Source organism: Triturus cristatus, chromosome 7, assembly GCF_964204655.1.
Source record: "Triturus cristatus chromosome 7, aTriCri1.1, whole genome shotgun sequence".
In the NCBI taxonomy this organism is placed as follows: Eukaryota; Metazoa; Chordata; class Amphibia; order Caudata; family Salamandridae; genus Triturus; species Triturus cristatus.
This window is the reverse complement of record NC_140590.1, coordinates 23,634,916-23,659,714: the sequence shown is the minus strand read 5'-3', so window position 1 is coordinate 23,659,714 and position 24,799 is coordinate 23,634,916. Positions and strand designations below refer to the sequence as shown.

General features: G+C 45.7%; 1 long non-coding RNA gene across 1 annotated transcript in view; it reads right to left on the bottom strand.

Annotated features, from left to right (window-relative positions):
* Window positions 1–8,794, bottom strand: part of LOC146808717 (uncharacterized) — a 78,883-nt gene extending 70,089 nt beyond the window's left edge. The window contains exon 1 of the long non-coding RNA XR_014966235.1: window positions 8,530–8,794. This is a non-coding gene — a long non-coding RNA (uncharacterized LOC146808717). The remainder of the gene's footprint in view (window positions 1–8,529) is intronic.
* Window positions 8,795–24,799: the final 16,005 nt, after the last annotated feature.

Genomic DNA, 24,799 nt, shown 5'->3' with positions numbered 1-24,799 from the left:
AAATACCGGATACGATTTGTACGGGGAAATTTTTGCCAGGATCGGAATCGGCACCTAATTGTTTATTAAATAAAAATCCATCATTTCCCACCCTTTACCCCTATAAACCTCACAACCCACACATAAAAATGTACTCCAAAAAAAACTAAAAGCACAATTAACACAAATAAATATCAACTAAATAAATATTATTAAATCAAAATAATCATTAATTAATTATAATTAAATTACTTCCCACACTGTTCCCCTATAAAACTACAACCCACTATGGAACTAATAGACACAAAATTAAATTAAAATGAATGCAATAACTATTAAAAATGCAACACATATATTAAAAAACATAAACAACCCATCCAAAAAATTACATCACATACATTTAAAATAAATACTAAAATATATGACACTAATAAAAAAAGATATTTTAAACAACTATATTTTTGCAAACGATATTAATGATTTTTATATTTAAAAAATCATTACGCATTACTAACAACCTAAGTGTAGGCCTCAGAGAGTTCAATAAATGTAGGAGATGCTAGATATAGTACTCTATCACAAACATGCCTTCTGTTACAACGTCATATAATAGTCCCATTAGAGACCATGTATAAACGGTGGATCAGTCTCAGGTGACTGACTGGCAGGATCAGATTGAGGTGTTGATTTTCTGACCCTGGAACAACAGGGTAATCCAAAAGCAAGGGTGAAATAGTGGATCTTTGGGGATTCCTTAAAGTGGATGTTGTACTTCTCAAGTCTCAGGATGATGGGTCCAAATGAGGATGCCTAGTGAGGAGGGAGTGGCCACCATATCTGTTGTAGAAAAGTGTATCAGGACAAGTAAGTGTATTCATAATAATTAGGAAGAATCCTTATAATGCATCAGTATTTATTTCACACAATTAAAGATGTGAACAGTGACTCTTCAAATATCAGAATCATTAAGTAGAGGAATGGAATGAAAAATGTTGTGAAGCACAGCCAGCACGTCTACCGCCCCCTAACGGCCCATAAGCCTGGGGCTTCCTCAGGGTGTTTTGTGCAAGTAGTATAGTAATTCAAGTTTCCGTAATCAAAGGATCAGAGCTTGGTGGTCCATGTTTTTCCATAATCAAAGGGAGATTCTAAAGGTGTTGTGATGTGCGGCCTCAGTCAGTCGGCGTGGGCATTAGTAAATTTGGTTTAAGTCTCCATGCTCAGTGTTAGTAGACTGGGTCCACAAATCAAGTTTCTGGTGACAGGTAATTGATCCAAATGTGTCAACTGTCCATTTAAATCCTCTTACACCACACCCCATACAGAGGCACCCATAAGAAAATGATCCAGGTAGTGGTAAAACCTGCATGCTGCTGAATGAACCTGAACATGCCTCATCACCGCATGTGTCTCTCCAGGAATTAGGGAGCCTGAATAAACTTAACGAGTCCCATCCAGCCCGTGATAGTTCTCCAGAACAAGGTTGGCAAAATTCCCAGTTTTCACATGAAGTAAAATATTCATAAAATTTCACATTACACATTTTTTAAAATGTTTGCTTACAGAGGGCTCATTCACAAGCAAAATATCTTGCTGAGAAAATTTTTTTATCATTTCATCAGCCTCTATCAGTATTTCACAATTTCTTAATGCAAATCACATTTCACTCTAATATTTTACACAAGTTCCTTGAAGAAAATTGAATTTTGCACTCCCCTGTCAAGAACTACCTGCCTTTGCATATGTCCTATAATAAGATCTCTCTCTTGTAAACTCGTCCAGTCAAACTGGTGTAAGATGTGGGCAAAATTGTAACAAATGCTTTGTAAGTGGGTTTCAACTCAGGAATAGGTACTTTTTGACATATCCAAAATCTGACAAAATCAGGTAACGGGGAAGCCCCGAAAATCGCATTTCAAAATGGTGTCATTTATATAATAAGACATTTAGATGTTTTACCTAGAGTGTTAATGACACATGTGAATTTTGAAATATATTAGTGTACTTAGTTGCTATGCCTTTGTTGATTAACGTATTGTTCCTTTCCTCACAGGATATGGCTACCCTTGAACAGCAGAGTCCTATTTGCACAGAGAGATTGGATGATGCACAGAAGATTTCAATTTTGACTGAAAAAGAAGAAGAAGGAATCAACACTGTCAGTCGAAACCATGGAAGCGATGTTGTCATAACTTCTGAAACCTGAGTTCATGTTTCATGTCGGAAGAGGTTTACTGATAAGAAAGATATTGAAGCTAATACTCTAGAGGCAAGTACAGCATCTATTGCAAAGAGAAGTGCTCGAATAGCTGCTGGGGCATTCTGCAGTGCGACTGACTGTTTGTTTTGCGGAACTCATGTGAACTTTTTGTGCACGCACAAGCTGAGAACAGAACATGTGTTTTTGTGGACATTAGAATTCTCTGGTGCGGTGAAAGTCGGAGTAATGAATGGCTGTTTATAGTAAGAGGCCGTATTATATATTGTCTTCCGGATCCTCATGCTATAGATTGCGTTTATCACCAATCTTGCAGTGTACATTTTTGAAGCGGAAGAAACATCCCCAAAGAATATTCAACTGTTGAACAGCCATCAAAGAAGTTGAAAGTAGGGCGTCCAAGTAATGAAGAACAACATGAGGCTTTTCTGCAGACGTGTAGTTACCTGAACACGATGATGAAGAACAAATGTGCATTGCGGACCTAATAGCCCAAATGGAAGAAAATTCACAAGGAAGTGACATGCAAGCACACGGTGTAGGCACATGAAAAGGAAGCTTGTAGAATATTATGGAGATTTTATTATTATATCGGAGGAAAGCGGAAAAGCTGATGTGGTTACTCTTCAGTAAACAGCTACTATCATTCTTCGAATTTATCATTCCAAGCCACAGGATTGTGACATTGAACTTTGGGAGATATGTATTATAGAAGCTGCAGCAGAACTAATCAAAAGTGACGTCAAGTCATGTCACTCTACAAGAAAAGACGTATCTCCAGTTACAAGTGACCTCAATATTGAGACTGCTTTGGATTACCTTCACAGCAGTTTGAGATTGTTGTGTTCCAAGTTATTTGTAGGAAAGTATGTCTCAACTAAAGGGAGTGTAATAGGGCAGAGCATTATGCAAGCTGTCCGCCCAAGTGGCTCAAAAGATCCGCTCCAGATCGGACTTGGCGTTTCACTGCACCGTAGCTTCAGATCAAGGTACCTCATTGATGTTCGTCATAATCTGGGATTCTGTTCTTCCTACAATGAAGTTGCAAAATTTGAATGAAATTCTGCACTTGCCTGTGGTTCCAGTCGCCTATTGGATATGGATGAGAGGTCTACAATTGTGTTCGCAGCCGATAATGTTGACCACCACATCCTTACCCTAGATAGTAATAGTTTCCGTGATATGGGAATGATCGCAGCTGTAACTCCAGTAATAAAAATCAAACCCAGAACTCCAAGGCAGGATGTTGCAGACAGTGACGTAAAGAATCTCGCAAAAGTTGCTATTACTGAGTACAGATCGGCAAGACACCTTCTAACCGGCATCACTTTCCATGAACTACCAGCACCAAGTTGTAGCATCCACAGACTCAATATTATGTGGCATTGTTTATGTTTTCTTAAAGAATATATTACATGTATTATTGCTATTCTAAAATATATTGCATATAAAGTTCTTATTTATAACTTTTTTCAATATATGTAAATATTTTTCCATTGAAACATCCATTTTCCCGGCCAAAATAAAAAATGCGCCCATTTTGAAATGTGATTTTCGGGGCTTTCCCGTGACCTGATTTTGTGGGATTTTGGATCTGTGCCTATTCTCGAGTAACATGCACATGCAATCAGGAGCGCTATACCGATGGATTGCTCCTGTCAACAATGTTTAGCTGATAGGAGTAGGAATGCTTTTATCACATGTTTTAAGTGTATAATATGTTATGAATCTAGTTTTACGATCTAAAATAAACATTTATGATGATGCTGATGAAACGTGTGTTTTTCTTCACAAAGGGAGTTTGTATTTCAGGTTCCAGTGAGGGCTTAACGTAGGCTCCTGCAGGCCCTGAGGGAAAAGGGGGCCCCCAACCCTCCTGGCCCCAAGGAGGCCCCATTCAGGTCAAGGCCAAAGCATATCTGTGAGAAATGGGAGACTCCATGGGCTCTCATCATAGTTTGCAGAGGGGCCCCATAATTTGGGTGAAACCACTGTTTCTAATTAAGTTAGTCATCTTTATTACTTGAGTGTTAAAACCATTGCAAAACACTACACAGTAAATACATAAATATATATTAAAACAAATTACTTTAAACCCTTTTTTAAATAAAACAGACACATGGTCCCATTGCCAATGGCTTTTAAAAGACAGAACCCTAAAAAGAGACCCACTTCCTACTCTGTATATTAAGGTGAAACTGCCCCAAGCCTGATGATACCATTGGTCTCACCCGGGGAGGGGGGGGGAGGGGGATATGCAAAAATTAAGACAAGCCAATATCGATAACGTGTGTTCAGAATCCTGGGTGAACTCCTCCTGCCCCATCGTAGTGCTGGTTCACATGAGCAAATCATTTGTAAACAGTGAACCTGAAAAAGTGCGGGTTCAGCAGATAGAACGAGACAGGCTGTTGTTATAAGGTGCATAGACAGAGGGTCCAGATGTCTGATCTGGAGTAGAAAACCACTTAAAGCACTTCTGTTGCAATTTTGCCCAGGATTGATGGTTATTTTTCGTAGTTTGACTAACTCGTTTTTACCATATATTCATTTAGCCACACCCACTTTTTCACCTTTCGCAATGTCAGAAACTCTTGTGGGACCCATCTGAAGTTCAGCAGACCTAAATCCATTCTGGTCCACTGACTCTCCTGCAGAAAACAAATGTATCCTGCGATGTCCCTTAATGCCCTCAGAACTGCCCTTCTCTTGACTGGCACATTAAGCTAACAATGTGTGTTTACTCATGATTAAAATCTGGGTGTCCAGTTATCTATGACCAGTCCACAAAAAAATTCATCAAACAGACTCGATTATTGCTGACGGCTCCACCACTTAGAGACCCAGTTAATTGCAAGTCTGCTTGACGTTCACGGATTTTAATTACTGCCTTCTTTCTTTTTTAAATGCTGATTTTTTTTTTTATAATTCTGTTTTATGCTAAGGTTTTATGTTATGGTTTTAAGTAACCAGCAATAAAATGTATTCATTCATTAAAAAAATAAATATATTATTCATTCATTCATTCATTCATTTATTCATTCAGTCCACAAAACCTCCTCATTGGGTACCAATCCATGGCCCGTGGCAACATTACGGTGTGTACGAGCTTAACACAATCTCGCTTCTGGCTTCGGGACCTCCCCAACTTGCTCTGCATCAACAGAACTGCACTTCATGCAGCCGGGCGCCCCCGCAGCCTTCTCCAACTGTCTCCATCCAAAGCTGCACCGACCATGATCTATGGACCAAGCTCTGGACACTTATCTCAACTCCTCCTCCCTTCCTGGTCAGGTGGCACCAGTGATAAGCACCCCTGTAGCCACTTCACCAGTAACTCACCCTTACAAGTTATCTAAAACTACCCCCACGATGTCGCCAGTGTTTCAAAATTGTGGAGCTGTGACAACAATTTAAAGGGAGAAAGAGAAAGGCAACCTATGATATTTAACTGAGTATCGATCGCTGCAAGTAAATAATTGGAAGCCTTGAACGCAGCCCCCCGAATCTTGAGGTGGAGATAGTTTCTGACTCTGGGTATTTCAGAAAAGTAAACATCCGGTAGAAAGGGCGATTCAGTCTCAGTCTCAATAGTTCTTTATTCGATGGTTAAAAAACATCATAAAAGAATATACAATTATACATTTAAGACAATATTAAATCAGTTCTTAGAACATTGAATGAAACTAAATATGTGCAAATATATCAGTGAACACATACCAATCACAGAAATGGATTGCCTAAAATTAACGTGAAGCCAATTCAACTGGCTGCCTGGATGGAGCTACCCTCTAGAAACTCTGAGTCTAAATGCAAATTTTAGAAAACTCACCACTGCACATAGAGTCAATGGGTCACTAACCCTTTGTAGAAAGATCAAGGCCTCCTTTGCCCGAGTGAATCTTCCCTTTTTTAAAATGCCTATCAAAAATCTGCGTCTAGGGAGGCTATACATAGGGCATAAAAGTACAAAATGAAGGGTATCCTGCGGAGACCTATTGTCGCAGCCGCAGGGACCCTTCTGCTCAATCGAACTGTTAAAACCAGCTGGTTCAGCCAATAAATAAGGTAAGAAATTGAGCCTAAAACGTGCTGTTAAAAACCTCTCTTGAGCATTATAAAGGACGCACAGATATGGTTCCAACCCACTAGTCGTTACAATCAAGTTATGGGCGCTCACCGAGGGTTTAATCTCTTCTGATATGCTCCTATCTACTGCTCTAAGCTCCAGGAAAGTTCTCTTTAGTTTTAACATATCCTGTGCTGTGATCAAGGAAGGGTTGAGGAACATCTCTGGAAAACCCATGTTATCCAAAGTGTTCTTGATATAGCTAATCCATGGGATCTTCAGATATTTGTCTCTTCCCCGGCAGTCTTGCATGATCATCCTACTCGGTGCTGCTTCAGGATTCGTCCAGAGTTTCAGCCAAGCCAAAATTGGTCTGAACTTGATCAGGTCCTCTATATAGGGTCTACCAAGTTCTTTGTGGGCAATAACAGCTGGCGTACAGTTGGGGACGTTCAATATCGAACGAAATATTTTATTTTCTTCCCTTTGTATACCGTCCAAGTTTATGAAACCCCATACTTCTGAGCCATACATGGTTTTTGGGCAACACACAGAACCATATAAATTAGTTGTTTGTTCAGGGCTCCAGCGTCCAACTTTTCTCCCATAACCGGAGATTGCACCAAAGGATGCAACCAGTTTTCCACTTCTTTCATGTGCAAGGGCAGTGAATTTTAAAGAATCGTCAAATAACACCCCTAAATAAGAGAATGTTTGCACCCTTTCAAGAATATGAGTGCCAATCCTATAAGTGAAGCCGGTCAATGGCCTATGGCCTGCTGTCATAACATATGATTTTTTTAAATTGACAGACAGGTCAATTGTCTCCATGAATTTAACGAACCCATCGATGAGGATCTGCAGACTCTTAGGGGTCCGTGCCAGCAGAACCGCATCGTCTGCATAGAGCAGTACTGGGATATTACGGGTCCCAACCCTTGGACAATCTGCTTTTAAATTATTGAGGGAATGTTCCAGGTTGTTAATATACAGTGAGAACAGAAACGGGGCAAGGATACATCCCTGCCTCACTCCACTTGTGCATCCAAAAGGTTCAGTCAAACCCCCATCTTTGTTATACCGGACCCTGGCCGAGGTATCTCTATGTAATTCACTTAAAATGTGTATTAACCCCGGATCAATTCCGAGCTGGGTCATCATGGCCCATAACTTCTTCCTATTGACATGGTCAAATGCAGCGGCCAAGTCCATGAACCCCAAGTACATGGCTTCGTTGCTGGACTTGGTGTATTTTGCTACCAGCATATATAGGTTCAGACATTGGTCGCTGGTTGACCTGCCAGTTCTGAATCCGTACTGGACATCTGAGATTATGTTATTGTCCTCAGCCCATTCAGTTAATCGGGTCAAGACTACCCTACCCAAAATTTTGGCAGTAACATCTATCAAAGAGATAGGCCGATAACATTGAGGGTCATCCTTACTCCCTTTTTTAAAAATAGGGACTATGATGGCCGTTGACCATGAACGTGGCAAAGCTGTCATAATAACAGCATTCAGCACTCTGGTAACTATAGGGGTCCACAGATCCACCTGACTTAGAAATAAGTCGGGAGGGATCCCATCTGGGCCTGGTGCTTTATTCTTGGTAAGACCCTCAATACCCAATCTAATCTCTTCCAAAGAGAATACCACTAGGTTACACGCAGTGGTCGTCCCCATCTCCTGTGGTGGGGTGTCTTTCCCATGGTTGTATAGCCCCTCAAAATGGGCGATCCATTGTTCCGGGAGGATATTTGCGGCAATCTCCGGGGCATTATTGTCTTGAAAACAGGGAGAGTTTATTAATCTCCAGAATTCGGTGATGTCCCTGTTTTCGGAAGCCTCTCTGAGAGCCGCCCAGGCTTCCACCTGGAGCGTGACTTTCCGTCTTTTTAGCTCCTTCTTATAAGTTAGCCTACATGTTTTCACTGCATCCTGGTCTCTCGGTGTGCTACTCAGGGCCATTTTTAGATTCGCTGTAGCAGGTTCTGCGTTGTGAAATGTGCAGTGCTTACATTCAAACTATGTAACAAACAACTGCATTTCAGAAAAGGGTTTATAACACGCTCCCGCCACGTACCGTTAGCGCTGGACATTTGATGTTCTCAAACGTGGACTGTAAAATGTCTAGTTAGCTTTTTTAAAGATCGAGGCACGCTTTCCTTTACAATGTTATACCGCTGGAAACACAAAATGAAATACGAAAATAACGGGGGGGGGGGGGGGGGGGGCATGGCCCTGGCCAGTGTGACGCACTCACCGTAGACTCTCAGCTGCATGAAGACAGTCGCTGGTAATCCTGTGTACGGGGACACATTCACCGAGTAGTTCCCGGCGTCGCTCATCTGCAGGTCTCGGATGCTCAGGGTCCCGTCGGTGCTCACGCTCTCCCGGCCCGTGGACAGGGGGCCAGCGGTCTTGGACGAGGTATGTATAGTGTAGGAGAAGATGAGTTGTGTGTGAGACGCCTCTCTCCCTCTGTACCAGGAGACCGCCAGTATATTCGAAGTGATGGGGGCTTTGAGGGTGGCCGTCTCTCCCACCGTAGCATTGACCACCCCCACCATGCGCAGCTCCCCCGCCGTCCGCTGGCCCCAGACACTCAGCCAGGCTGGAAGGGGGGACAGAAGAGAGAGCTGAACCTGCTGCAGGGTCACAAGTACTTTCAAACATAAACATTCACTTAAACGTGGGTAAACCCCAATGTGCGACACTTATTCAGGGAGGCGACACTGAAACAAGCACTGGCAAAACCAATATGTCTGGTTCTTTCACAAGAAGTTTTTAAAATAAAAAAGTGAATGTGCCATTATCACAGAACACCTGTTAGCAACAGAAAGGTTCCTTAAAAGCACTGCAGCAGTGCTGAGAAGTACTGGTACTCTGATTTTCAAATGTATGAAGTGAAGGTACTTGGTACCTGAAAGGACCTGCCCATTTAAAGTAATGTTTATAAGTTCAAGCAATTCATCGCTGATTGTGTACATTATTGACTGGAAACAAACACTGGCAAAGGTGCCAGAAAAGGCCCGTACTGTTCAGGAGAGAACGGAGGCCCTTTACTCAAGAGGATTGATGTAAGCTTCAAATCTTGCAAGTAAATCAATCTCACAAATGCAAAATATCTCCAGAAACATGTGACCCTGGAATCATCTATGATCTCGACTGTCTTCACAGAAAAAAAGTATTAAGAAGCACTAATGAGACAGCGCCTTGGGTTCTGCCCAGAAGTTGTTTACTTTCAGTACAGGTTTTGATTGGACAGAAGCTGTGCTCTCCCACTCAATGACTGCAGGTTTTGATTGGACAGAAGCTGTGCTCTTCCACTCAATGACTGCAGGTTTTGATTGGACAGAAGCTGTGCTCTTCCACTCAATGACTGCTGGCTTTGCAGTTCTTGCCGTGATGGACACCTCTTGCTCATCACGGCAGAACTGAAGAGGTTAAAACCCGCTAATAATCATGGACATGGTTTGATCTGCTTTTTAAAACAGTTTCAACAAAGGCAATAGGACTTACAAATGTATTGTGAAAGGCATATGTTAAATCTAATAAACATCTGAAAATGAATTATTACGCTACGATAATGTCTGTAGAGATGTATTTTGTCACACGGTATCGCACAGATTACTGAAGGGTTTGGTTTTTCTTATCACCTGTGACAAACCCTCGGAGTTCAGCGTGTGCACTCTGTTAATTCGTGGTAGGGCCTCTCAGGAGGGGTTTATAAGGTTTCACCAACTGCAGCTGTGTACACATTTGTAATTGTATGCCTGCAATGGTTGCTTTCTGGGAGAGTGTGAGATAGTGGATTATTAGGTGGGCCGGATGGTGGTCCACAACATGTAATAACGTCACTATTATTGCTATGTCCAGTAAAGGTCTCAGTAACTTAAACAGGAGCTCCAGCCCTGCTAGCTATGGCACCGAGGAGGCAGGCTGCTTTATTTATTTATTTTTAAATGCACTATTGTGGGTGATAAAAGAACAATACGTATTGATGACTTTTATGATGAATTCAAGTTGTAAATGATGAATTATTAACATTGCATTTAAATCAGTTTTTACTACACATTTAGAAATGTGTTTATTAACTCATTGCAGGTGTGCCACATTTCGATGATGTCTCCATTTTAATTATTATGGCTGCTGTTCTGACGTACTGTGTATCCTACCCCTGCTCATCCCCTTCCCTGTCAATGCCCCCCTTGAAGTCATCTCCTCCTCCGTCTCAGCAGAACAGTGGACACTGGGATGTAGCTGGTTACTGTCTTGGAATGCGTGTATTATGTAGAAAACTTTCCTTATATCCCTAAATGTTGCTGAGTAAAGTGCCCACTGTGTGACTGACACTTATAGTGGTGTATGTAGCAATTGTTTCAAAGTGTTTATAATGTACTACGTCTCCAGACAGCAACACTACAGTCTTACGTAGAAAGGGGTCAGTAGTATTGCCATAGAATTTGTGATGGGTTAATTTCTTTTGTGTTCAAAAGATTTTATTGAGTTTTCGTACAAAGCAATATATAAAGACAATACAGAAAAACTATTATTGAGTGAAAATACCTAAACATAATATAGAAATACAAAAGCCTCAAATGGATTACCTTAGATAACAAACAATACAAGTACTCAATAAAAAATAAAACAAGCATTGGAATAGCCAATAGGTCTCGCTTTTGGAACCTTATAAGTATTTAGTTATGCAGTACAATATCCTTGGTGCAACAACATCAACTGTTGCATGGCTAAACACTTATAAGGTCCCAAAGGCAAAACCTACTGGCTACGCCAATGCTTGTTTAATTTAGAACATTCTACCCTTAGTGGGTGAGTGAAAGGGAGAATGGACAGATGAATTGAAAGTGTGAGTGTATGGAAGGATGGATGAGGGAAAGGATGGATGAGTGAAAGTATAATTGGAACGGATGGATGAGAAACTGGTTGGTGAGTGAAAGGGAGGATGGGTGGTGTGAGAAGTTGGCCTGATGTATGATGTCACTAACTCTAGTGTACACCTTATATCAGTCCAAACAACCCTTATGGTGATTGGTTGTAAAGTCAAACTTTTAGACCAGCTATCCTAGTGGTAGCATGGACAAGAGCAGTCTTAGGCTATACTCTGTATGGCATGTGAAGCCAGCTGTTATACCATTTGTAATCCCTTGAATACCAAATGAAAGGACACCACAACAGATATTTATCAAAATAGAATGTATTTATTCTAGTCACAATACCCTCAGCACTCTTTATGAGATTCGAGGTAAGTACAACACAGTCTTATTTAAGCATACATTAAGTCACACAGGTAAGTAATACAGTTAGGCCCTAGGGACCACGCAAACCATATACTAAGTAAGTGGTATAAGAACCACTGTCACGAACACAGGATAGGCCTAGGCCATCGCTGGGGCTACACTATACTACCAAAGGTTAGGAAGTGGGAGGCCCACAGGATTCAGGTGCAGAGTGGAAACACTCACGCGTAATGCATAAAAGTCTATAGAAATAGTAGTTATTAGAAATTAAGGGTTTTAGGACACTTCTGGAGTAGCTAGGAGTTCGAGACTTGGAAACTAGACCCTAGGATAGTCAATACCCTTGTGAGCACCGGAGTACCCAAGTTACCTAGCCCACGGGCTGCGGGTGCATAGGTGGGAACTTGCGTCGGGTTTCGTCGTTGACTCCTATGGATGCCTGAAGGAAAGTTGCTGACAGGCAGTCAGTGAAGAGTGTCCGGTGGATCTCAAGGATTGAATCAAGAAGGAAGGATACCTGCAAGCAGAAGGGACAGAGTCTAGGTCACCAGCCAGGAGCCGGGAAGGAACCAGGAAGGAACCAGGCGATGTCGTGCAGATGCAGGTGAAGAGGTGAAGCTTGTCGCAGCAGCGACGGGTACCAGAAGACGTCGAGGACAACCAGGACCAGGAGGCGAGCTGTCCCACGAAGGCTCTTGCTGTCGGCGGCGTCGATGTCGAGTTAGGACCCAACAAGCCTTGGCAAGTGGAACCCACGCAGAATGGAGGACTTGCTTCTGGTGCAGACCAGGAAGGTCTGGGGTGCTTCTCTTTCACAGAGGAGCGAGTGCCAGTCTGGAGGAGCCGGACCAGCAAGGTGAAGTCAAAGGTTCGTCGTCACAGAGGTCGCTAGCCAACGGGCCAGCAACCGGACAACACTTCGAGCAACTCAGGTGCAGAAGGGCCCCACGCAGAACACGTGAAGTGTGGGGAGCTGATCTTCTTTGCAGATGGTGCTCGGGATGGGGGCTTCTCAATTCCCCAAGCACAGCCTTGAGGAAGCCTCAGAAGTTGCGCTAGTCAGTTACTAGCCACTTTTCCCAAGTCGCCGGTCCCACGTCACTCGTCGCCTCCACGAGTCTCAGCTTTGCTGTAGATGTGGATCTAGTTCAGAGGTGTCTGGAAGTCTCGGCGCTGGTCAGTCTCTGCAGTCGTCCCTCGTAGGATCAGTCGCAAAGCAAGCAGTGGTCGCTGGATGGTGCCTGGTTGCCCAGGGTGGTCACTCCTTGGCCACAAGGGAGATTCTTCAGTCTTCTTCCTGAGGTCGAATGTCGAAGTACCAGAGTTTCTGTTCAAGTTGCAGATTACGGATAATCTAATTCTGCAGGGCTCAGCTACCTACTGATATACTGGGCTAGTGGGCTGGGCTACCTGCAAGGTCCCTCCTATGGGTGGGACCAGGAAGGGGAGTGGTTACACCCCCTTTCCTTTGTCCAGTTTCGCGCCAGAGCTGGGGCTGGAGTGCCCCAGCGCCGGTTTGAGCTGGACTATGCATGGGACACCTTGTGTGCCCCAGGCAGTGTCTAGTTTTTTTCATCCCTCCCTGCCCCAATACACTAAGTCCTGTCTGGGGTGGTGCTCGCAGCTCCCAAGGCAGGAAACCTATTGTCCAAGCCTCCCTCACTGGAAGGACACCCAGCAGCAGGAGGTCAGACTTGTGTCTGTGGCAGCAGCATCCATTTTGTGATGCTGGGGCTCTGGTTAACTTTATCTGGGTAAGTAGGTTTCAACATGTCTTCTCCCTCTAGAAGGGAGGAATAATATCCTCATTGCCAGAAATGGTATGAGGGTATTATTCCAAAGTGTTAGACACCTTACACGACATGTTTTGATAAAGCCAAACCATAGTTACCATAACCGTTTAAGATTATAAGGTACTTTAAGAGTATATGGTAGGCTATATCATAGAACAGCTACAAGGACATGGTTCCGAAAGCTGCAGACAGGCTCAGCTCATGCTAGAGCACCATCTCACATGTTACCAAGCACTCTGCCTCCAGGATTGTTAAGGCCTGCCATAGGAGTGGCTGATAGGTACACATGTGTTTTTATATAAGGTAGGTATAGGAATACTACACCTAAGCAAGGGGTGATTACACGACCTTGCCCCAGCTGAGTGATCAGCCAGTTGTGTCATAATGGAAGGCCAGGCCAGGGGTGGCATAATACATGCTGCAGCCCCTGGTAGGCCTAGGGTACACCTATGCCCTGGGTACCTAAGGTACACTATACAGGGGCCAATAAGGTGATCCTTACCAATTGGGTTATGCACCTAAAGTACATAGTATGAATTTAGAGAGAGAACAGCTGGGCTGTGGGTCTGATTGGCAGGCCCACAGCCACATCTAAGTTGAAAACCAGTGAAGCAAAAGCAAAACGTGGGGGTGAACATAGAAAGCAGACCCTACTCTCCTACACAACCCCCCCCCCCAAACTTAGGGACATTAAACTAACCTTGACCAGTTGAGTCTTCATGTTCTAAGTGGAAATATCTGGAGAGTCCATCTGCATTGGCATGGTCAGTCCCAGGTCTATGTTCCACTGTGAAGTCCATCCCCTGTAGGGAAATGGACCACCTAAGAAGTTTGGGATTTTCACCCTTCATCTGATTTAGCCACAAGAGGGGCTTATGGTCTGTCTGAATCTTGAAGTGAGTGCCAAACAAGTATGGCCTCAGCTTCTTCAGGGCCCAAACCACAGCAAAGGCCTCCCTCTCAATAGCTGACCAACGTTTCTCTCTATGGGTCAGCCTTCTACTAATAAAAGCAATGGGCTGGTCTTGACCATCTATATTCAGTTGTGAAAGAACAGCTCCCACACCCAACTCAGAAGCATCTGTCTGGACTATGAACTCTTTGGAGTAGTCTGGACTTTTCAGAATAGGTGCACTGCACATGGCCTGCTTCAGGTCATCAAATGCTTTTTGACAGCTTACTGTCCACTGAACTTTCTTTGGCATCTTCTTAGAGGTCAAGTCATTAAGTGGTGCCACAATGGACCCATAGTTCTTAACAAACTTTCGTTAGTACCCAGTCAGGCCCAAGAAAGCTCTGACCTGAGTCTGGGTAGTTGGAGGAGTCCAGTTCTTTATGGTCTGGATCTTGCTCTCCAGTGGTTGAACCTGACCCCCACCAACTAGGTGGCCCAGGTATACAACCTTGCTCTGCCCTATCTGGCACTTAGTGGCCTTGATAGTGAGGCCTGCCTTTTGCAGGGCCTCTAAAACATTCCTCAGGTGGACCAGGTGATCCTCCCAGGTGGAGCTAAAGACAGGAATATCGTCAAGATAAGCTGCACAGTAGTCATCCAGGCCTGTAAGGACTTGATTCACCAACCTTTGGAAAGTGGCAGGTGCATTCTTCAAACCAAAGGGCATTACCACAAATTGATAATGTCCTCCTGGGGTCGAGAAAGCAGTTTTGGCTTTTGCACTTTCAGCTAGCCTGATTTGCCAGTAGCCAGCTGTGAGGTCAAATGTACTCAAAAACTTGGCAGCTGCCAATCTGTCAATGAGCTCATCTGCCCTAGGTATTGGGTGGGCATCTGTCCTAGTGACAGCATTGAGACCTCTGTAATCCACGCAAAACCTCATCTCTCTCTTACCATCTTGGGTGTGAGGTTTTGGCACAAGGACTACAGGACTAGCCCAAGGGCTCTCTGAAGGTTCAATGACTCCCAGCTCCAACATCTTTTGTACCTCAACTTTTATGCAGTCCCTGACATGGTCAGGTTGCCTGTAGATTTTACTCTTCACAGGCAGACTGTCACCAGTGTCCACCTCATGGGTGCACCAGTTTGTCTGACTTGGGGTCAGAGAGAACATATGTCTGTAGGACTGCAGAACTTGTCTGCAGTCCTGTTGCTGATGATCAGTGAGGCTGTCAGAAAAGACCACACCATCAACTGAGCCATCATCAGGGTTCTGAGTCAACAGGTCTGGGAGAGGGTCACTCTCTTCCTCCTGCCCCTCATCTGTAGCCATGAGTAAGCCCATATCTGCCCTGTCAACATATGCCTTCAATCTGTTGACATGAAGAACCCTGTGGGGGCTTCTGGGAGTCCCAAGGTCCACCAAGTAGGTGACTTTTCCCTTTTTCTCAACAATAGTGTGGGGTCCAGACCATTTTCTTGGAGTGCTGCTGGGGCCACTGGCTCCAACACCCACACTTTCTGCCCTGGCTGGTACACAGTCAGCAGAGCCTTTTGGCCATGCCAAGTTTTTTGGAGTTCTTGGCTTGCCACGAGGTTTTTAGAAGCCTTCTTCATATACTCTGCCATCCTGGAGCGGAGGCCAAGTACATAATCCACTATGTCCAGTTTGGGTTGTCTGAGAGGTCTCTCCCATCCTTCCCTTACTAAACACAGGGGTCCCCTTACAGGATGCCCAAACAAAAGCTCAAAAGGGCTGTAGCCAACACCTTTTGTGGGACCTCTCTGTAAGCAAACAGAAGGCAGGGTAAAAGGATGTCCCATCTTCGCCTAAGCTTGTCTGGTAAACCTTTTATCATCCCTTTTAGGGTCTTGTTGAATCTCTCCACAAGCCCATTGCACTGTGGGTGATAGGGTGTAGTGAATTTGTAGTTAACACCACACTCCTTCCACATTGCAGTCAATTATCCTGACATGAAGTTGGCACCTCTGTCAGAAATGACCTCCTTTGGAAAGCCCACTCTGGAGAATACTCCAAGTAGGGCCCTTGCCACAACAGGAGCTGTTGTGGTCCTTAGGGGTATAGCTTCTGGATACCTGGTGGCATGGTCCACTATCACCAGTATAAATCTGTGCCCAGATGCTGTTTGTGGGTCCATGGGTCCTACAATGTCTATCCCCACTCTTTCAAAGGGGACCCCCGCCACAGGTAGTGGTATGAGGGGGGCCTTTGTGGTGCCACCTGATTTGCCACTGGCTTGGCAGGTGACACAGAAGTGACAAAACTCCTTGGTATCTTCTGACATGTGAGGCCAGTGAAAGTGAGGGACAAGTCTGTGCCAGGTCTTATTCTGGCCTAAGTGTCCTGCAAGGGGAATGTCATGGGCCAAGGTAAGAAGGAAGCCTCTGAAACTCAATGGTATGACCAACCTCCTGGATGCACCAGGCTTGGGGTCTCTAGCCTCTGAGTACAGTAGCCCTTCATCCCAATACACTCTATGGGTACCTTGAGCATTCCCTGCAGCCTCAGCAGCAGCCTGCGGTCTGAGGGGTTCAAGAGAAGGACAGTCTAATTGGGCCTGCCTCAGATCTGCCCTTGAAGGTCCCCCTGTCCCAAGAAACTCAACCTGATCAGGTTCTAGTTTTTCTAGGATAGTTCCTTCAGGGCTCTCAGAATCATCCTCCTGTGAGGGCTGATCCACCACCTGAGGTAGGGGGGAAGGCACAGCCTTAACCCTACTGCTCTTTCTCTTGGGTTGTGTCTGGTCCATTGTCCCAGGATCCAGCACTTGTTCAGTGTTGCATCTTTTGGCCTGTGACCTGGACATGTGCATCTATCCCCAGCATTTCTGCATGGGTCCTATACTCCACTTCAGACCAGACTGAAGTCTCAAGGTCATTTCCCAACAGACACTCTACAGGAAGGTCTGAACTTACCACAACTTTCTTGAGGCCAGTTACCCCTCCCCAGGAGAAGTTAACAATTGCCACACAATGGGAGGTAGTGGCATTGCTAGCGTTGGTCACTAGGTAGTTCTCACCTAGCATGATCTGTCCAGGGTCCACAAAGGCAGGTGTCACCATTGTGACACTAGCCCCAGTGTCCCTGTAGGCCTGAGCCATTCTATGATTGATAAAAGAAGTCTGTCTGAACTTGCCCAGGTTACTGGGACCCACAGTAGAGGACAAAGCTATGTCCCCATCACAGATCAGAACAGCCTGAGTTGGTATCCTGACTAGGCCAGAATCCTCCTCAGTTCCCAGGGTTAACCCTACTACACCCCTTTGCTGGGAACCACCACTTACAGCTGGACTAGGGGGTACAGTTGCCTTAGGGGCAATGGTGGCTGGGGGCTTATCCTTTTTGGTGCACTCACTAAACCAATGTGAGTTTGACTTACAATAGTTGAACCAGGGTTTCTTTTGGCCATCTTTCTTTTTATCCTTTTTGGGACCACCCTCCCCCTGAGCCTTTTGGGGGCCTGGTGAAGACTTCTGGTCTTTTTGTTTCTGATCATTACCCATTTGGTCTGCTTTTTCTGATCACCGCCCTGGTTCTGGGTTTTCTGCTTAACTCTAGTCCTGACCCACCTATCTGCCTTCTTTCCCAATTCTTGGGAAGAAGTCAGATCAGAGTCATTCAGGTGTTGATGCAGTAGCTGGTTTTGACAGTTGTTAAGGATTTGTTCTCTCGTGATCAAATTATACAATCCTGTATAGTCCTTAACCTTACTTCCCAATAGCCAGCCTTCCAAAGCCTTAGTGGCACAATCTACAAAGTCAGTCCAGTCCTGAGTCTGTGTCTTCTGGGTATCCCTGAACAACAACCTATATTGTTCAGTGGTTAGGCCAAACCCATCAATTAGAGCACTCTTCAGAACAGTGTAATTGTCAGCATCCTCATCACTAACTGTGAGGAGCTTGTCTCTACCTTTCTCAGAGAAGGAGAGCCACAAGATAGCTGCCCACTGACTTTGGGGTACCTGCTGTACTTTGCAAGCCCTCTCCAAAGCAGTTATCCATTTGTGGATGTCATCCTCACACTTATAGGGAGGGACAATCTTGCTCAGGTTTCTATTGTCATAGGTCCTGTCTCTATCCTTAGGGATATTGCTGCCACCAGTGGGATCAAACCCACTTAACTTCTGCTCTCTGGCCAGAGCAAGCTTCTCTTTGGCAAGGGCAAGTTCTTCCCTTTCAATCCTCAGATTGGCTTCCCTCATTCTGGCCTGATGCTCTTTTCTCTGTGGAGAAGTCATTCCCCTATGAAAAGAGGCATGGGAGCTATTAGACACATGGGAGTGGATAGATTCCCTTGAAGGGGATCTTCCTCTCCTGCTTCCCTGGTTAAGTCCACTTGAGGGTCTGAATGGGGGGACCCCATTTGGACTCCCATGTAGGCTTAAGTTAGCCTGACTAAGTCTCCCAACTTGGACCTGGCTGTCTAACTCATCTTCTGAAGTCCCATCTGACTCATCTGTAGTAGGTAGACCCTCACCTGTACCTAGGGTACTATCCTGGGAGGATCTCTGAGTATCATACTCTTCTAAGATCTCCACTAGTTGGATGAGGGTAGGGTTTGAACCCTGTTTTAACTTTCTGGAGGTACACAATTGTCTCATCTCCTGAAAAGTTAGCGTATCATATCTGGAGGGTATCTTTCTAGGATCTACCCCTCCTGAGAGAGAATCATCTTGATCTGCTCTCAGAGACATGATCTAGTGAGGGTGTGGTGTGTGCACCTACCTACACTAGTTGTATCTACTATACTTCTCTAGTAGTTGTAGTCAGGGTGTGCTAGGCCCTTCAACCTACAACAACTAAGTCCAGTAGGACTTAAGTATTATAATCTATGTTATATGTACCTAAACAATATCTGTGTGATCTTTCAATTTAGTATCTCAAGATTACAATGGTATTAACAACAGCAAGCTCAGATCCCACCGCTGCCACCAATGTGAGAAGTTGGCCTGATGTATGATGTCACTAATTCTAGTGTACACCTTATATCAGTCCAAACAACCCTTATGGTGATTGGTTGTAAAGTCAACCTTATAGACCAGCTATCCTAGTTGTAGCATGGACAAGAGCAGTCTTAGGCTAAACTTTGTATGGCATGTGAAGCCAGCTGTTATACCATTTGTAATCCCTTGAATACCAAATGAAAGGACACCACAACAGATATATATCAAAATAGAATGTATTTATTCTAGTCACAATACCCTCAGCACTCTTTATGAGATTTGAGGTAAGTACAACACAGTCTTATTTAAGCATACATTAAGTCACACAGGTAAGTAATACAGTTAGGCCCTAGGGGCCACGCAAACCATATACTAAGTAAGTGGTATAAGAACCACTGTCATGAACACAGGATAGGCCTAGGCCTAGGGAATCGCTGGGGCTACACTATACTACCAAAGGTTAGGAAGTGGGAGGCCCATGGGATTCAGGTGCAGAGTTCAAAAACTCACGCGTAATGCGTAAAAGTCTATAGAAATAGTAGTTATTAGAAATTAAGAGTTTTAGGACACTTCTGGAGTAGCTAGGAGTTTGAGACTTGGAAACTAGACCCTAGGATAGTCAATACCCTTGTGAGCACCGGAGTACCCAAGTTACCTAGCCCACGGGCAGCGGGTGCATAGGTGGGAACTTGCGTCGGGTTTCGTCGTTGACTCCTATGGATGCCTGAAGGAAAGTTGCTGACAGGCAGTCAGTGAAGAGTGTCCGGTGGATCCCAAGGATGGAATCAAGAAGGAAGGATACCTGCGAGCAGAAGGGACAGAGTCTAGGTCACCAGCCAGGAGCCGGGAAGGAACCAGGAAGGAACCAGGCAATGTCGTGCACATGCAGGTGAAGAGGTGAAGCTTGTCGCAGCAGCCACGGGTACCAGGAGACGTTGAGGACGACCAGGACCAGGAGGCAAGCTGTCCCACGAAGGCTCTTGCTGTCGGCGGCGTCGATGTCGAGTTAGGACCCAACAAGCCTTGGCAAGCGGAACCCACGCAGAATGGAGGACTTGCTTCTGGTGCAGACCAGGAAGGTCTGGGGTGCTTCTCTTTCACAGAAGAGCGAGTGCCAGTCTGGAGGAGCCGGACCAGCAAGGTGAAGTCAAAGGTTCGTCGTCACAGAGGTCGCTAGCCAACGGGCCAGCAACCGGACAACACGTCGAGCAACTCAGGTGCAGAAGGGCCCCACGCAGAACACGTGAAGTGTGGGGAGCTGATCTTCTTTGCAGATGGTGCTCGGGATGGGGGCTTCTCAATTCCCCAAGCACAGCCTCGAGGAAACCTCAGAAGTTGCGCTAGTCAGTTACTAGCCACTTTTCCCAAGTCGCCGGTCCCACGTCCCTCGTCGCCTCCACGGGTCTCAGCTTTGCTGTAGATGTGGATCTGGTTCAGAGGTGTCTGGAAGTCTCGGCGCTGGTCAGTCTCTGCAGTCGTCCCTCGTAGGATCAGTCGCAAAGCAAGCAGCGGTCGCTGGATGGTGCCTGGTTGCCCAGGGTGGTCACTCCTTGGCCACAAGGGAGATTCTTCAGTCTTCTTCCTGAGGTCAAATATCGAAGGTCCAGAGTTTCTGTTCAAGTTGCAGATTACGGATAATCTAATTCTGCAGGGCTCAGCTACCTACTGATATACTGGGCTAGTGGGCTGGGCTACCTGCAAGGTCCCTCCTATGGGTGGGACCAGGAAGGGGAGTGGTTACACCCCCTTTCCTTTGTCCAGTTTCGCACCAGAGCTGGGGCTGGAGTGCCCCAGCGCCGGTTTGAACTGGACTATGCATGGGACACCTTGTGTGCCCCAGGCAGTGTCTAGTTTCTTTCATCCCTCCCTGCCCCAATACACTAAGTCCTGTCTGGGGTGGTGCTCGCACCTCCCAAGGCAGGAAACCTATTGTCCAAGCCTCCCTCGCTGGAAGGACACCCAGCAGCAGGAGGTCAGACTTGTGTCTGTGGCAGCAGCATCCATTTTGTGATGCTGGGGCTCTGGTTAACTTTAACTGGGTAAGTAGGTTTCAACATGTCTTCTCCCTCTAGAAGGGAGGAATAATATCCTCATTGCCAGAAATGGTATGAGGGTATTATTGCAAAGTGTTAGACACCTTACACGACATGTTTTGATAAAGCCAAACCATAGTTACCATAACCGTTTAAGATTATAAGGTACTTGAAGAGTATATGGTAGGCTATATCATAGAACAGCTACAAGGACATGGTTCCGAAAGCTGCAGACAGGCTCAGCTCATGCTAGAGCACCATCTCACATGTTACCAAGCACTCTGCCTCCAGGATTGTTAAGGCCTGCCATAGGAGTGGCTGATAGGTACACATGTGTTTTTATATAAGGTAGGTATAGGAATACTACACCTAAGCAAGGGGTGATTACACGACCTTGCCCCAGCTGAGTGATCAGCCAGTTGTGTCATAATGGAAGGCCAGGCCAGGGGTGGCATAATACATGCTGCAGCCCCTGGTAGGCCTAGGGTACACCTATGCCCTGGGTACCTAAGGTACACTATACAGGGGCCAATAAGGTGATCCTTACCAATTGGGTTATGCACCTAAAGTACATAGTATGAATTTAGAGAGAGAACAGCTGGGCTGTGGGTCTGATTGGCAGGCCCACAGCCACATCTAAGTCGAAAACCAGTGAAGCAAAAGCAAAACGTGGGGGTGAACATAGAAAGCAGACCCTACTCTCCTACACAACCCCCCCCCCCCCAAACTTAGGGACATTAAACTAACCTTGACCAGTTGAGTCTTCATGTTCTAAGTGGAAATATCTGGAGAGTCCATCTGCATTGGCATGGTCAGTCCCAGGTCTATGTTCCACTGTGAAGTCCATCCCCTGTAGGGAAATGGACCACCTAAGAAGTTTGGGATTTTCACCCTTCATCTGATTTAGCCACAAGAGGGGCTTATGGTCTGTCTGAATCTTGAAGTGAGTGCCAAACAAGTATGGCCTCAGCTTCTTCAGGGCCCAAACCACAGCAAAGGCCTCCCTCTCAATAGCTGACCAACGTTTCTCTCTATGGGTCAGCCTTCTACTAATAAAAGCAATGGGCTGGTCTTGACCATCTATATTCAGTTGTGAAAGAACAGCTCCCACACCCAACTCAGAAGCATCTGTCTGGACTATGAACTCTTTGGAGTAGTCTGGACTTTTCAGAATAGGTGCACTGCACATGGCCTGCTTCAGGTCATCAAATGCTTTTTGACAGCTTACTGTCCACTGAACTTTCTTTGGCATCTTCTTAGAGGTCAAGTCATTAAGTGGTGCCACAATGGACCCATAGTTCTTAACAAACTTTCGTTAGTACCCAGTCAGGCCCAAGAAAGCTCTGACCTGAGTCTGGGTAGTTGGAGGAGTCCAGTTCTTTATGGTCTGGATCTTGCTCTCCAGTGGTTGAACCTGACCCCCACCAACTAGGTGGCCCAGGTATACAACCTTGCTCTGCCCTATCTGGCACTTAGTGGCCTTGATAGTGAGGCCTGCCTTTTGCAGGGCCTCTAAAACATTCCTCAGGTGGACCAGGTGATCCTCCCAGGTGGAGCTAAAGACAGGAATATCGTCAAGATAAGCTGCACAGTAGTCATCCAGGCCTGTAAGGACTTGATTCACCAACCTTTGGAAAGTGGCAGGTGCATTCTTCAAACCAAAGGGCATTACCACAAATTGATAATGTCCTCCTGGGGTCGAGAAAGCAGTTTTGGCTTTTGCACTTTCAGCTAGCCTGATTTGCCAGTAGCCAGCTGTGAGGTCAAATGTACTCAAAAACTTGGCAGCTGCCAATCTGTCAATGAGCTCATCTGCCCTAGGTATTGGGTGGGCATCTGTCCTAGTGACAGCATTGAGACCTCTGTAATCCACGCAAAACCTCATCTCTCTCTTACCATCTTGGGTGTGAGGTTTTGGCACAAGGACTACAGGACTAGCCCAAGGGCTCTCTGAAGGTTCAATGACTCCCAGCTCCAACATCTTTTGTACCTCAACTTTTATGCAGTCCCTGACATGGTCAGGTTGCCTGTAGATTTTACTCTTCACAGGCAGACTGTCACCAGTGTCCACCTCATGGGTGCACCAGTTTGTCTGACTTGGGGTCAGAGAGAACATATGTCTGTAGGACTGCAGAACTTGTCTGCAGTCCTGTTGCTGATGATCAGTGAGGCTGTCAGAAAAGACCACACCATCAACTGAGCCATCATCAGGGTTCTGAGTCAACAGGTCTGGGAGAGGGTCACTCTCTTCCTCCTGCCCCTCTCTGTAGCCATGAGTAAGCCCATATCTGCCCTGTCAACATATGCCTTCAATCTGTTGACATGAAGAACCCTGTGGGGGCTTCTGGGAGTCCCAAGGTCCACCAAGTAGGTGACTTTTCCCTTTTTCTCAACAATAGTGTGGGGTCCAGACCATTTTCTTGGAGTGCTGCTGGGGCCACTGGCTCCAACACCCACACTTTCTGCCCTGGCTGGTACACAGTCAGCAGAGCCTTTTGGTCATGCCAAGTTTTTTGGAGTTCTTGGCTTGCCACAAGGTTTTTAGAAGCCTTCTTCATATACTCTGCCATCCTGGAGCGGAGGCCAAGTACATAATCCACTATGTCCAGTTTGGGTTGTCTGAGAGGTCTCTCCCATCCTTCCCTTACTAAACACAGGGGTCCCCTTACAGGATGCCCAAACAAAAGCTCAAAAGGGCTGTAGCCAACACCTTTTGTGGGACCTCTCTGTAAGCCAACAGAAGGCAGGGTAAAAGGATGTCCCATCTTCGCCTAAGCTTGTCTGGTAAACCTTTTATCATCCCTTTTAGGGTCTTGTTGAATCTCTCCACAAGCCCATTGCACTGTGGGTGATAGGGTGTAGTGAATTTGTAGTTAACACCACACTCCTTCCACATTGCAGTCAAATATCCTGACATGAAGTTGGCACCTCTGTCAGAAATGACCTCCTTTGGAAAGCCCACTCTGGAGAATACTCCAAGTAGGGCCCTTGCCACAACAGGAGCTGTTGTGGTCCTTAGGGGTATAGCTTCTGGATACCTGGTGGCATGGTCCACTATCACCAGTATAAATCTGTGCCCAGATGCTGTTTGTGGGTCCATGGGTCCTACAATGTCTATCCCCACTCTTTCAAAGGGGACCCCCACCACAGGTAGTGGTATGAGGGGGGCCTTTGTGGTGCCACCTGATTTGCCACTGGCTTGGCAGGTGACACAGAAGTGACAAAACTCCTTGGTATCTTCTGACATGTGAGGCCAGTGAAAGTGAGGGACAAGTCTGTGCCAGGTCTTATTCTGGCCTAAGTGTCCTGCAAGGGGAATGTCATGGGCCAAGGTAAGAAGGAAGCCTCTGAAACTCAATGGTATGACCAACCTCCTGGATGCACCAGGCTTGGGGTCTCTAGCCTCTGAGTACAGTAGCCCTTCATCCCAATACACTCTATGGGTACCTTGAGCATTCCCTGCAGCCTCAGCAGCAGCCTGCGGTCTGAGGGGTTCAAGAGAAGGACAGTCTAATTGAGCCTGCCTCAGATCTGCCCTTGAAGGTCCCCCTGTCCCAAGAAACTCAACCTGATCAGGTTCTAGTTTT